The sequence below is a fragment of the Podarcis pityusensis genome (genome assembly GCF_964106645.2).
Source record: "Podarcis pityusensis genome assembly, chromosome: 8".
Lineage (NCBI taxonomy): Eukaryota > Metazoa > Chordata > Lepidosauria > Squamata > Lacertidae > Podarcis > Podarcis pityusensis.
This window is the reverse complement of record NC_138033.1, coordinates 13,125,494-13,139,071: the sequence shown is the minus strand read 5'-3', so window position 1 is coordinate 13,139,071 and position 13,578 is coordinate 13,125,494. Positions and strand designations below refer to the sequence as shown.

Here is a 13,578-nt window from a genome sequence, read left to right as displayed (position 1 = left end):
TCACACAATTTGATGTGATGGTACCAAACACTGATATGCGTGTTTTTGTTGTTGTAAGGTGTTGGATGCCGCTTTGAGTCTGTCCCTGTTTCTTCCAGTGCCCTCACCCTCCCTTATACTGTGAAGATGAAACGATACTTTGAGTAATTTAATCTTCTATGCAATTTTGAATACACAACTGAGTTAATACTGATATACAACTGAAACATTTGGGCATATGGCGCCTATGTGAGATATTTGCATGGTATTTACTCCCAAGTGCCCAGAGATCTGTAGATTAAGAGTGACAAAAAAAATTGTTCTTCTTCTTCTTCTTCTTCCATTTTTTTTAGGGGGGTACTCAAGGGTACACAGTACCAGCACCTCCCTCCAAATGTTAAAAGTGTGGCACGTACTGCAGCAACTTCATGCTGACTACTGGCAACTATTTTTCTTAAAAAGAGAGAGCAGGAATTATTATTATTATTATTATTGGCACCTGCCTGTCTTGAGAGGCAATTGAGTGCACCTGAACTGCTGCATTAGCAGCATTAAAATTACTTCCCCAGGCTGCAAACATGGGAGTGAGTATGGACGTCCTGGGCTGCCTGAATGACAAGACTCCTCTCTTAGACTCACTGAAATGGCCCAAAAGAAAGCAGAGCAAGACATCTGGCACCAGCTTTCCTGCAGGAGTTGCCTTAAGGACTTCCTTATGCCATCCAACTGTCTTATGGACTCCACTTCGGATTTTTTTAGGGTTTATTTCTTAGCCTCCCCCCCCCCCCATAAATATATCCCACAAGACAGAGTAGGTTTAGGATCAGAGTATTTCTTCTCCTGGATCAGTGACCTTCTCAGGTTGTAACCAGAGCCAACAGTCCCTCACTTTCTTCTACAACATGTTCAGGAATCACTTTCTTGACTGCTGGAACCATAATGGGATTTGTCCACTCAAACTGATGGAGCCTGTTACGCTGTGAGTTCCCGCCTCCCCCCAGTGGAAATAACGACACATGACACAAGTATTTAGGTTAATGGGCTAAAAATGGCCAGAACTTTATTGGTTATAGGTCATGAGCAGTATTGGCTTAGGCATTGGTCCTGCCGACTATCCGGTTTCATCCTGTTTGCTTGAACACCGGGAAAGGTTAACCGCCAGTAGGTGGAGTCCTGCTGATGCACATCAACTAGGAACTCCCCCGGGGTCACCTCTTGGGTGCGTACCTTACGCCAGTGTTTCCCAACCTTTTTTGGGCAAAGGCACACTTGTTTGATGAAAAAAATCTAGAGGCACACCACCATTACAGCCCCGTGACGTCAGCGCGCAGCGTCACGCCGGGAGGGACGCACGAAAGTGTAACTTTCAATTTTTTTCCCTCCCCCTTGCCGGGGAACCTCCAAGCTTTGGGGGTGGGGGGGGGAGGAGGCAGCAAAGCGAGGGACTGAGGGACTCCTCCAACGACAAGGGTTGGGGAAGAAGAGAAAGGGCTATTCCGCTCCAGTCATGGGAGGGGAATATGTACTGGCCCAACTGGTGTGCGGTCTTCGGAAAGCGGGGTGCGGGAAGGAAGCCTAGGCTCGGGGTCCACCGACCTCGGCGGAGAAAGGCAACAACCGGAGCCGATGACGAGCCGGCGCGTGCGTGCAGCGGCTGGCCTCGAGCTCGGGAAGCTGCGCGCGGCGATGTTGACGCGGGGCGCGCGAGAGCTTGGGGGCGGGGTGGGAGAGAGAGAGAAAGAGTTGGCAGCACCAGGCGCTGTTACTTATTGCGCTGCGGACGCTGCCAGCAACTGCGGTGGTTGTGCGGCGGCCGCCGCCGCAGAACGTCCTCGTCAGTCAGCTGAGCTGCCTGGCGGCGTAGGGAGCCGAGGGGCGGGGCTTCCTTTCTGAAGGAGCTGAGGGTGGGGGTCCTCCGGCGCCTTCGGCGAAACGGCGCCGGCCCAGAGCGCTTCTAGGAGGCTGCCTTTGTGCGCGACGTAAAGCCCTCTTTCCCTCCCTCCAGCCCCGTGTCACATGTGGAAAAGGGGGCTGGATCCAGTGACGCAACTCGGAAAACTGTTAGGGAAGCCAGAGCAGGAAAGTGAGTGGGAGGCGGCGGCGCCGCTTTAACCCACGTTTCCTTTTTGAAAGAGAAACCAGTGTTTCCCAACCTTTTTTGGACTCGCCCGCCTCCCTCCAGGCAACATCTCGCGGCACACCAGGCAACATCTCGCGGCACACTAGTGTGCCGCGGAACACCGGTTGGGAAACACTGCCTTACGCCCTCACCTCCATAGGCTTCGGACAGGGCCACGCCCCCCAGAATCCTTTACCAGACTACCTTTTGCAATCCAGGGGAGGTGATGGCACTTCCTCCCCCCTTCATCTAAATAACAACACCCCTACCAATGCCTAACCGCCAAACCCAGGAAGTTGTGACGGTTTGCTACAAGGTAGGTGAAAAAACCAAGTGGCTGGTGCCAATTTGCCAAGTGGAAAAAAATACTACTAGGTCCCTTAACGGCGACCAACCGAAGTCCACAGCAAGGTCTTATGAAACTTAAAGGGCAGGTGGGTGGGAAAACAGAGGAGCTACAGCGGCAAAAGAGGGAGATCCTTGGCCACGTCGATGTTAAATAGTGCAAACCACGCCTCCCCCAGGCCAGCCGATTGGCTGGCTAGGGAGATGACGCTGCCAAGGATTCCCTCAATGGCATGGAGGCTGGGAGCCAGCCCCCGCACATGTGGGGAGGGCGTGAAGCCCACAACCCTACCTCTTCTCAAGCTCGGAATTGGCTTTACCACATGTAACAAAAGTCCGAACTCACTGAAGGTTTGGGACCCATCAACTACCTTCACTTGTCTTAGCCAGCCAGTTGAAGCTGTTCCCAGGATGTGGCAGCTGTCGAATGCTGACAGCATCTGTGACCCACAGGGGAGAGTTGAGTGCTGGGTGAGGACCAAAGGTCGACAAACTACCCAAGAAAAACTACCCGTGAGGCCCTACCCCTCCACTAACACCTCATATTTGCATTTTTCTCCAAGGAGCTCAAGCTGGCACACATACATATCTCCTCAATTTTATTTTTATTTTATTGAACTAAAATAAAATCAAACAAATCAATATGAAAAACCAAAAGATATACAAAACAGCATTGCAGTACATCCAGGAGAGATGTAATATTTACTTGGAAAAGTACTTAAGAACAGTACAAAAGCAAAATTTAACATATACGGTGGTACCTCGGGTTACATATGCTTCAGGTTACATGCGCTTCAGGTTACACTCTGCTAACCCAGATACAGTGCTTCAGGTTAAGAACTTTGCTTCAGGATGACAACAGAAATGGTGCTCCGGCGGCGGGGCAGCAGCAGGAGGCCCCATTAGCTAAAGTGGTGCTTTAGGTTAAGAACAGTTTCAGGTTAAGTACGGACCTCCGGAACGAATTAAGTACTTAACCCGAGGTACCGCTGTAGAGGGAGTCCTGGGTATCTGTATTTGCTGTATATATGATAAAATCCCACCCAACAGCACAGAAATTTTCAGGGTCTTCCAAGCCTTAGGCAACAAGTAATTCATGATTTTCAACAAATGTTGACCTCCACGTAGTTTTAGAAGAAGCCCAAACTCTCAAATTCTGTGAAATCTTCTATATGGGGGCAACTGGGGTTCCAGCAGACAACAGAATCAATGCCAAGAATTCAAGAGAGTGGAAACCTTTCAAACAGCCACGCCATAACTGTGTTTTTAAAAGTTGTGTTGAAGGTGGAATGGGATCTTTTAATATTTTGGTGTGGGGTTTGTTGGTTTTTTTTCATTTCTTTACAAACCATTGGACAGAATTTGAATAAGCGTGGGCAGTCCCAGTATAGGTGGAAAAGGGTTTCTCTTTTTCCATAGCCCCTCCAGCAGTTCTGAGAAGATTGTGATTTTATATGGGGAGTCTGCATGGGTGTGCAATCTGTAACTCTGAAACTACCTTGTTGTTGTTGTTGTTTAGTCGTTTAGTCGTGTCTGACTCTTCGTGACCCCATGGACCAGAGCACGCCAGGCACTCCTGTCTTTCACTGCCTCCCGCAGTCTGGTCAAACTCATGCTGGTAGCTTCGAGAACACTATCCAACCATCTTGTCCTCTGTCGTCCCCTTCTCCTTGTGCCCTCCATCTTTCCCAGCATCAGGGTCTTTTCCAGGGAGCCTTCTCTTCTCATGAGGTGGCCAAAGTATTGGAGCCTCAGCTTCACGATCTGTCCTTCCAGTGAGCACTCAGGGCTGATTTCCTTAAGAATGGATACATTCGATCTTCTTGCAGTCCATGGGACTCTCAAGAGTCTCCTCCAGCACCATAATTCAAAAGCATGAATTCTTCGGTGATCAGCCTTCTTTATGGTCCATCTCTCACTTCCATACATCACAACTGGGAAAACCATAGGTTTAACTATGCAGACCTTTGTTGGCAAGGTGATGTCTCTGCTTTTTACGATGCTGTCTAGGTTTGTCATTGCTTTTCTCCCAAGAAGCAGGTGTCTTTTAACTACTTTATTAACAGTCTATATACAAAGAATCCATCAGCATGTCTGTGCTCTCTCAGCAGCAGTACAGAACAGCATAACACACAGAAGTGAAACTACACTCTCCAGCAAAACTCCAACAGTACTGAGACTTCCTGTCTCACACTCTCAGACACTCACATGATATAAACAACCAGTGAGCTACTACTGAGCAGCTTGGGTGGATAAAAATCCTAACACTACTTACCACATCCCAGGAAACCAGGTTTCCCAAGGGTTGCCCTCAGGGCCCTTTCCTTCTCCTTCAAATTCATCTGAATGGACTCTTTTCTGTGTCAGTTGCCTGTGGTGGTCCAGCTCTTCCTGGCTCTTGCTTATTACAGTGCTATGAAGGCACTCCTGGGCACATCCCTCCTCCTGGTCACCCTTTTCCCAGGTGAGTGGAAATAAGACAACTGGCATTCTTTTTTTCCTTTTTCTATTTAGACTAAGCTGCTTCTGGCAAACCAGAACAGCGCACGGTAACGCCGTTTACCTTCCTGCCAGAGCAGTACCTATTTATCTACTTGCACTTTGATATGCTTTTGAACTGCTAGGTTGACAGGAGCAGGGGCCGAGCAACGGGAGCTCAACCCATCGTGGGGATTCGAACCACCAACGTTCTGATCAGCAAGTCCTAGGCTCTGTGGTTTAACCCACAGTGACACCTGCATCCCCTAACTAGCATTCTTTTCATAATCTCAGAGGAGGTCCAGGATCAGAGTTTTCCTTCTCCTGGATCAGCAAGTCAAAGATTTTGCTCATGTTTCCACCCCATAGCTCACCAATACATACATTTGACTGGAATAATTGGAGGGGTGTAGAATTTATAATAGATATTGATAAAATTATGCATGGGATATACAGAGTGGGTAGCAAAAGTTATTTCTCTCTAGCACTAAAACTTATATATGTAATGATACGGGCATCAGGAGAGTTGGATTTAAGATTTGAAAAATGAGAAACTAAATGAAACTGACATGTACAGATTCACCTATAATTAGTCCAGGATCATTTTCTCACAATGGCCAGCTAGTTCACTATGGGAAGCACATAAGCAACACTTAAGTACAACAGCACTTTCCACTCCTGTGTTAACCTGAAACTACCATTTGGAATCATACTACTTTCAGTTATGAAGGTAGAATACAGTAATAGTAGTAATTGCTATCCTTATTCCCCTTTAATTTGTCTAATCTGCATGTAACCTGAAGCACCACTTCAGCTAAAGAAGCCTCCTGCTGCTTGTGCGTTGCCGGAGCACGATTTCTGTTTTCATCCTGAAAACAGTTCTTAACCCGCAAAGTTCTTAACCCGAGGTACTATTTCTGGATTAGCGGAGTCTGTAAATTGAAGCGTATGTAACCCGAGGTACAACTGTATTGTTTTTTTATGTTTCAGAAAAGTTTCGATTTACAGATTGGACCTGAAGGAAGTTCTGCTGTATTTCAAATTAATGTATTTTACAAGTTTAAATACAGCAGTTGCATTAAAAAATTGCTTCAAGAAAAACAAATCCCCAGCACTGTTGTTTCAAAGAGTAGCGGCTCTTCTCCTAGTTTATCTAATTTAATAATTCTATATGGTTAATTTGAAATAAATAATAATAACAATAATAATAATAATAATAATAATAATTTATTATTTGTACCCCGTCCATCTGGCTGGGTTTCCCCAGCCACTCTGGGCGGCTTCCAACAAAGATGAAAAATACACTAAAATGTCACATATTAAAAACTTCCCTGAACAGGGCTGCCTTCAGATGTCTTCTGAATGTCAAGTAGTTGTTTATTGCTTTGACATCTGATGGGAGGGCGTTCCACAGGGCGGGCGCCACTACCAAGAAGGCCCTCTGCCCGGTTCCCTGTAACTTGGCCTCTCGCAGTGAGGGAACCGCCATTCAGCCCTCATTCAGCCAGTTAAGAATATTGGAAACATTACAATGAAATTACATTTGGAATCAATAGACCTACATTTTTTGTAATAGTTTTATTACATTTTCTGTTTTACAATTTCAAATAACCTTTATAAAACTTTAAAATATCCAATGACTTCTCTTACTATAACCATTCAAATCAATTTTCCACTTTTACATCCACCATCAATTATTTACTCTGTTAAATTTTTATAAATGCTGCCAGTGTTTTCAGCTATGGAGTTATTCTCCATTTATTCAATCTTCTTTAAATGTCTGTTCTTCTTGCTCTCTTGTTCTATATGTTAAATCTGCAAGTTGTGACCTGCAGCTACGAAACACTCCAGGGGCATTAATTTCACTCGATGCTTTTAAAGTGTTTGACAGAGTTGAGGGGACCTATTTGAAACTCTTACTTTCTAAATTAGAATTTGGAGAAAAAATTCTGCACACAATTCAACAAATTTACTCAAAATCTTCAGCTATAATCATGGTAAATGGATATGATGATGCTCCAAGAAACCTCAACAGGGTCACCACTGCTTTTTGCAGTGGCAATAAAGATCTTAGCTATACAACTATGTGCCTCTGTGAAAGGAGTGAAAATAGGAAATGTTGAATAAAAAGTAGATTTGTTTGCAGATGATACATTGGTAATTGGGCAAGATCCAGTTGTTGTGCTTTAATCTTTGAAAGAACATTTTAAAAGTGTCCATTGAATTTCAGGACTACAAATTAATTATGCAGCAGTTCAAAAGCAGCTGACAGAAATGTCAAAGATAAAGATAGCCCTTGGGGGGTTTAAATACCTCATGATAATCTTTACAGCTGATCTTAATCAATGAAAATGAAGAAATGATAAGTCTTTGCTCAAAATGGTAATAAACAACTGTCTTAATGGAATCACAAAAACCTTAACTGGCTAGGTCATATTGCAGCTATAAAAATGTCAATTCTGCCAAAATTATCTTTCCTGTTTCAGGTTTAAGCAACACACTTAAAAAATGGCACAACAAATTAATTGTCATTTATCTCATGAGGAAAAAGACCCAGACTCAGTCAAAAAATCTTATTTAGACATAGCAATAAAGAGGGGCTAGGAATACCCAATCTTGCATTATACTATGCAGCTTTCCAAATTAAATCATTGATGCTACTCATTAAAGGCAAAGTAGATATTGCATGGGCACAGAGAGAAATTACCCACACAGGACCATCAGTATGTGCTCTGCCCTTCCTGAAGCTGCCTCAAATGGACCACGAAAAGGTGGACAACCCATTTTTCAAAGTAACAATGATGGTGTGGTGAAATTGGAACTCCGTATTGGCTCCTAGGCCTTCATCACTGATGCCCCTGCTAGATCACCCCTTATTTAAACATGCAAACAAATACAGTATAACCCATTTGTAGATCTTGAAACAAATGGTTTCTATAGGATTAGAGATTTGTTTGTAGAAGGTAAAGCAATCTCAAAAGTGTACATGGTGGCAAAGACAAAAGGCATTAAATGGTGCTGGTTACAACTGTATCAACAATGCACCTTTGCAAAATCTCTGGAATGCAATGGTGAAGGCTTGAGACCCTTGACAGCTTTTGAATCACTATGTAACAGACATAGCCATGACAGGAAAGAGGCAGTTTCAGTGACATATGGTATGATATTAGACAGCTTTGTGGGCAACACAGAAGAGATGGGAGACTGACATAGGAACCTCAAAAGAGAAAAAGCATGGAAATCTATATGGTGTAATCCATCTCTAAAAACAAATTTCTTCTCACCTCCAGGAAATTTTCCTTAAAATTACATTTTGGTGGCATGGACCCCCACATGCCTTGCAAAGATAAATCCATCAAGCTCAAAAATTGTTGGAAAGACTGTGGAGAATGAGGTTCCTACTTTCACCTTTAGTGTGGGGTGTACTGTGAGCCACACCTTTTGGCACAAAGTTTTTCATCTGATCTCCAGAGTTACCTTCCTAATTTGACACTTGCTTTATTATCATGAAATTTGACCCCAAATCCCAACCTTAAATCTAAAGAACAAATTTTCTTCCTGTTCACAGCAGTTGGACTAATTATTGCCCAATAATGGAAAGAATCCTCTAGTATACCGTATTCGATGGCACATTAGAGTTGAGTAAATACGGTATATCTCAAAGTTAAACTGAGCAAGTCCATCCCTCCTTCAAATCCCTGTGGCTGCCACTACCATCTCCCCCTCCTCCCACTGGCTGAGGATGGGGGGTGAGGTCGGTGTGGGTTGCCCTGGGTGTCATCCCTTAACGTTACCTTTTGGTGGCTTTGGACCACCAAAAGCCTTGCAAAGATAAATCCTTCAAGGTCACCATTATGTTGGAAAGGCTGTGGAGAACGAGGTTCCTAAGTTGAAGTGTGGTATGGGTGTACTGGAAAGAAACCTCTAGTATACTGTATTTGATGGCCACTATCATCTTCTCCTCCTCCTTCCCCAACACCACAGGAAAAGTTTTTTAAATAGTCAAAGAGGCTGCTAGCTTTGGAAGGCAAGGGGTGGGAAAGAATCATAAGTCACCCACCAGCGTCCCTGCTCCCGGTCTTTTAAAGGATTGGAGATCTGCAGCAACCACAACACAACCAATCAGGCTGGCTGGGCCTTGCTCAGAAGTGCCACTGGACATCGCATGTGTGCTGCTCTCTCCCTCTTGCCCCCCCGCAGCACACACTCCGCTCCCCAAACCCCAAGCCTCCCTCCAGTATGGAAACAGAGAGAGAGAGAGAGAGAGAGAGAGGACTCAGTGTGGGACTCGAGGAAACCCATGGCTGGCAAGCGAGCGACCCATTCACCAGGGAAGCTGGAGTCGCTTTACTGGGTTGGAGTTTGGGCAGGCAGGCAGGAGAACTGAGGCTCATTGGGCTTCGCGGTGTGCAGGCAGCAGGGTCAAATTGCTTTATGAGCAAATAAAAATAATTAGAGGTTTGATTGATGAGATGGAGAATGAAAGGGGGTCAGAGAAAGATTAAATGGAAAGAGCAGACAGAGACTTTGGAGAACAATATGGATGAAGCACTGCCAGAGCAGGAGAGGGCAGGTGTAGAGGGGGGGGCGGGGACAGGCAAATGGTGGAGTTTTGATGTTGGAGGAATGGAATGAAGTCATGAATAGAGAGATGAAGAGACATCCTGAGCTGGCAGGGAGAGTGAGAAAGGACTCTGCATGCAACTTGGAGTGATTCTAGAGGAAATAGCTATCAAACCTCTGGCACTTTTCTTAGAAAAAAGATGGAAGCATAAATGGGAGCATTTAAAAAAATAAATTCAAAATCAAGTTTCGAAATGCATGGCAATTAAAACAGGAAATGGAAATGGAAGGGACAGAAGTGGGTGCGAATTAATAAGTACATAATAAGTAAAGAACTATGGGATAATATTTTTATTTTTTTATCACAATGGAGAAACAACTGTGGATAAAGATGAAAAGATTTATTATTGTTGAATATGGAGAAATGGTTGTGAGAGTTATTGGAGGTAAAGTTGTTATGTTTGATTAGAGAAAATATATTGCTGACTAATAATAATAATAATAATAATAATAATATTGAAATCATTTTGGGACTTCTGTGGAAAAAGGAAAAGGAATTGATCTATTTGGGTCAGAAGACTGGGAAAATATTACCTCACAGGAAGTAGAACAGTGAATAATTTCTTCTGACAGACCTAAAATCGGAAGTTCTTTTATTTTCTCTCTTTTCTCTTCTCTTTTTTCCTCTACTTTTCTTTTTCTTTTTCTTTTTCCCTTGATGTCTTCTTTTCTCTTTCTTTGTTTTTGTTTTTATTTAACTTCATTTATTTTCTTTTGTTATGAGATTAGGTGTAGGTAAAGTTATTTCTTTGATTACATCCCTGACCTGCCAATCACAATGGACCTCCCCTTGCGTTGTTTGTTGTTGTTTGTTCTTCCTTGTGCTATTACTCTATTGCATTCTTGCTTGTGGTGAGTTTGCCAATGCAGTATCACTTTCAATAGATGCTTGTCTGTATTTTCTTTAATATCTGCATTGTCATTGAAATTTATTATTAATAAAAATTAGATAGCTTCTTTTATAATTTTTGTGTAAAAAAGAAAATGAAATAATTTATTTGGCTCAGGAAATAGATCGGTTTGCCTAATAGAAAGAATATACCGGTAATTTAGGTGGCTCCAGCCATTTGTGTGTTTTTTTGCCTACCTGGTAGCAATTGACAAAACTTTGTAAGGTTAAGCTTTGGGTAAGGCTTTGTTTGGATGGGGTGGAGGTTGTAGCCTTCACCTGCCCCTCCTCACTAAGGGTATCCTGTTAAAAGGATCTGGGGGTGTGGATTCTGTCCAATGCCTGGACATGGGCTGGGGGAATGTCACAACCCCAATGGGGAGCCCACAGGGGTCCCTATTTGATGTAAGTCATAGGGCTCCCCCTACTGGTGGTTTACCCTGCAGATGGGCGGGAGTCAAAATATAGCCTGGCTTCACTCAATGCCTAAGCCAAACCACCCGCATCTGTAAACAATAAAGCTGAGGCCTATTTGAACGCATAAACCAAAATAATTGTGTCTGTGTAAATATTGTCTGTAAGGGTCACAAGACCTTGGCATGCAAGTGGGGCTGAACAAAATAACATGCAAATTCTCATGTTTTGCTTCAAATGCCCTTTCTCAGCATTCTACACATTCTGCATATATAAAACAAAGAGATATAGAATACAGATTCAATGTGCCAGATGAGTTTATTTTTTTATGATGAATTTCCCCAATTGTGAAAAAGAAAACCCATGAGGCCTGAGCTCTTCCTCTCACCACAAGGCTCCCGATTTCTTCTGCAGCTACCATGAATGGTGGAAACAACAAAGAGGAGAGCTTTGCTGTCTTGTATCTACCCTTCAAGGTCAATTTGCTTTGAAGATATCGCAGCATCAGAGCATTTTGTAGCAATGTTAAAGAGACTCAGGTCACCATATACTAAGACTTTTCCATCAAGGGCACAGAAGTCTTCAGTTGCACAGCCTTTGAATCTGAGGAGATTAATATTCCGTTCACGGTCTGTGTGATACAAAGGATACGCTTTGCATGAGTTCTTTATTGGGGCTTTCGGGATAAGGATGACTGTGGTTATTAAAGCTCAGTGTGCTTACAACAAACACACTCTATGATTAATCTGACAGCCAACTATCACTAGTGCATGCCTTGGGAACCTTAGCTTGTGAGCCAAATTAAGCCCACCAGGTGGCCTAATGTGACCATTTTACCCAAGCAACACCCACTTGACTTATACTAACCCTGTATTACATCATATATGTGGCAGGTAATTTCACTGCTGCAGCAGAACAACTGGGAATCTTGGAAACTACTCTGAATCATTTGCTTGAGAGGAGGGCTTGCAATCACAGCCAATCAGCTGAAACCCTTGGTCAAAGCAAAGTTTGCTTCAGATGCCAGCAGCTGAGTAGCACTGACAGGAAGCTGTGCAGGCATTAGGATCAATAGCAATTGATCCTGCCAAACACAGAGCCCGCAAGCTCCACTTTTGGCAGGGACCTTCCTTTTCAGTCTGGCTTCAGTTTATGCTGTGCTGCAGAAGAAGAAAGGAGAGAACTGGATTGCCTGCTGATTATATGCATTCTGAGCAGGAAGTTACCCTCTGCCACAGTGCTATCTTTCTAGAAAAAGTGGTACCGGAACTCACCATGAGTGCCTCCCTTGTTCTCTTAGAATGGCAATGGCGCCCACCTGAGAGTTGCTAGAACTGAGTTCTGGCTGGAAAAAAGGGTTTGGTCTTCCACCCTATGTATTTTACTTGACTCAGGAAGCAGTTCATTTGTACTCTTGTGATGCAGTAAGATTCAATTAACGCAATGCAACTTATTTCTGAGGAAATATGAACAGAGGTGCACTATTAGTTCCTTTCTTTTTCCCAACCTCTTTTACTTCTGAATGTTTGGCCAAAGTGTGTGGCCAGATACAGTACTCCTGGACAAGCACCCAATGGCGCATACTGCTGTGAGGAGAAGCAATGATGTGCTGGCTGGTCCTGCACCCTCCCCTGTATCCCTCTCCTCTCTTCCTCCTTGTGCATTAGAGGACAAAGGTGTGCTGTAAGGAGTCTGCTGTACTTTGTAGGCTCCCCAGTCTCACACAAGGTAAAACCTTGTACATGAGTGAGCCTTTCTCATCTTGTTTTGATGCAATTCATGTGGGGATAGTTTGGAATCCCAAACAGAACTAGAGCATAGCCCTTTCCCTCAGAGAAAGAAATCAAAGCTATACACAAATATTGCTTTTCTGGAAGTGAGAAAGAGACAGGCAATATTACTCACATGTAATAAAACTCCCATAGTCAATGCACTTGGTCTCATTGCCAAGGCAGCTGACATTCCCCTGACTCGGGCAACGTATTTTGCGTAAAGCAGGGGTCTTGCTGAAGCAGGTTGGGCACTGTCGACCATTGGGGGAAAGATCTTCACGTGGTGTAACTACAAACAGACAGCTGCATTCTCTTGGATGTAATCTCTCTCTCTGTGTGTGTGTGCAAGCAAGTAGTGGGCAAGCCCAGAATCCACACTGGGGAGAGAGATGCCCATATTTCCCATATTTCTACTTCTCTTTCTTCAGCCCCACCGACTGCTTGTAAGTAAGGAGGTGATCATCTTCTCCACCCATTCCAGATTCAAGGATCAACCATAGATACCTCTTACACCCTTGCACTCTGCATCTGAATGGACCAAAAGACAGAATTCTATAATTTTCTTGTAACTAATTGACACATATATTTTGTTCATACAGTGCTTTTTTCTAGAAAAAGGAGGACTGGAACTGTGTTCAGCGCATAAACTTTGGGACTAGCCTAGCCATATGTTTAGACAGTCGATGCAAGTTTTAATGTGATTTTATTCTATTGTAATTTTAACTTTTTGGAATTTTATTTTTATTGTTTTACAATCCAGCAGTGTATAAATTTAATTAAAAAAATAAAGTGATATGCCAAAGGATTTCCAACACTTCTACATATGTCTGCTAAGAATTTATTCCAAGTGAATGGGTCTTGAGAGGCAGTTGGCACACTTAGGATGGCCACTTCAAGGGTGACAACTGATTACCAGCCCCGTTGGGAAACCCCTGCCCTTGGTTTACTGTCCCGAGCAC

The 13,578-nt window shown here is 43.7% G+C and overlaps 2 long non-coding RNA genes across 2 annotated transcripts in view; one reads left to right on the top strand and one right to left on the bottom strand.

Annotated features, from left to right (window-relative positions):
• The window catches only part of LOC308484540, a 131,735-nt gene extending 129,732 nt beyond the window's left edge, over positions 1-2,003 (top strand). The window contains exon 2 of the long non-coding RNA XR_013989951.1: positions 1,559-2,003. This is a non-coding gene — a long non-coding RNA (uncharacterized lncRNA). The remainder of the gene's footprint in view (positions 1-1,558) is intronic.
• LOC308484576 overlaps positions 1-12,818 on the bottom strand; it is a 137,896-nt gene extending 125,078 nt beyond the window's left edge. Inside the window, exon 1 of the long non-coding RNA XR_013990001.1 lies at positions 12,753-12,818. This is a non-coding gene — a long non-coding RNA (uncharacterized lncRNA). The remainder of the gene's footprint in view (positions 1-12,752) is intronic.
• Between the last annotated feature and the right edge of the window lie 760 nt (positions 12,819-13,578).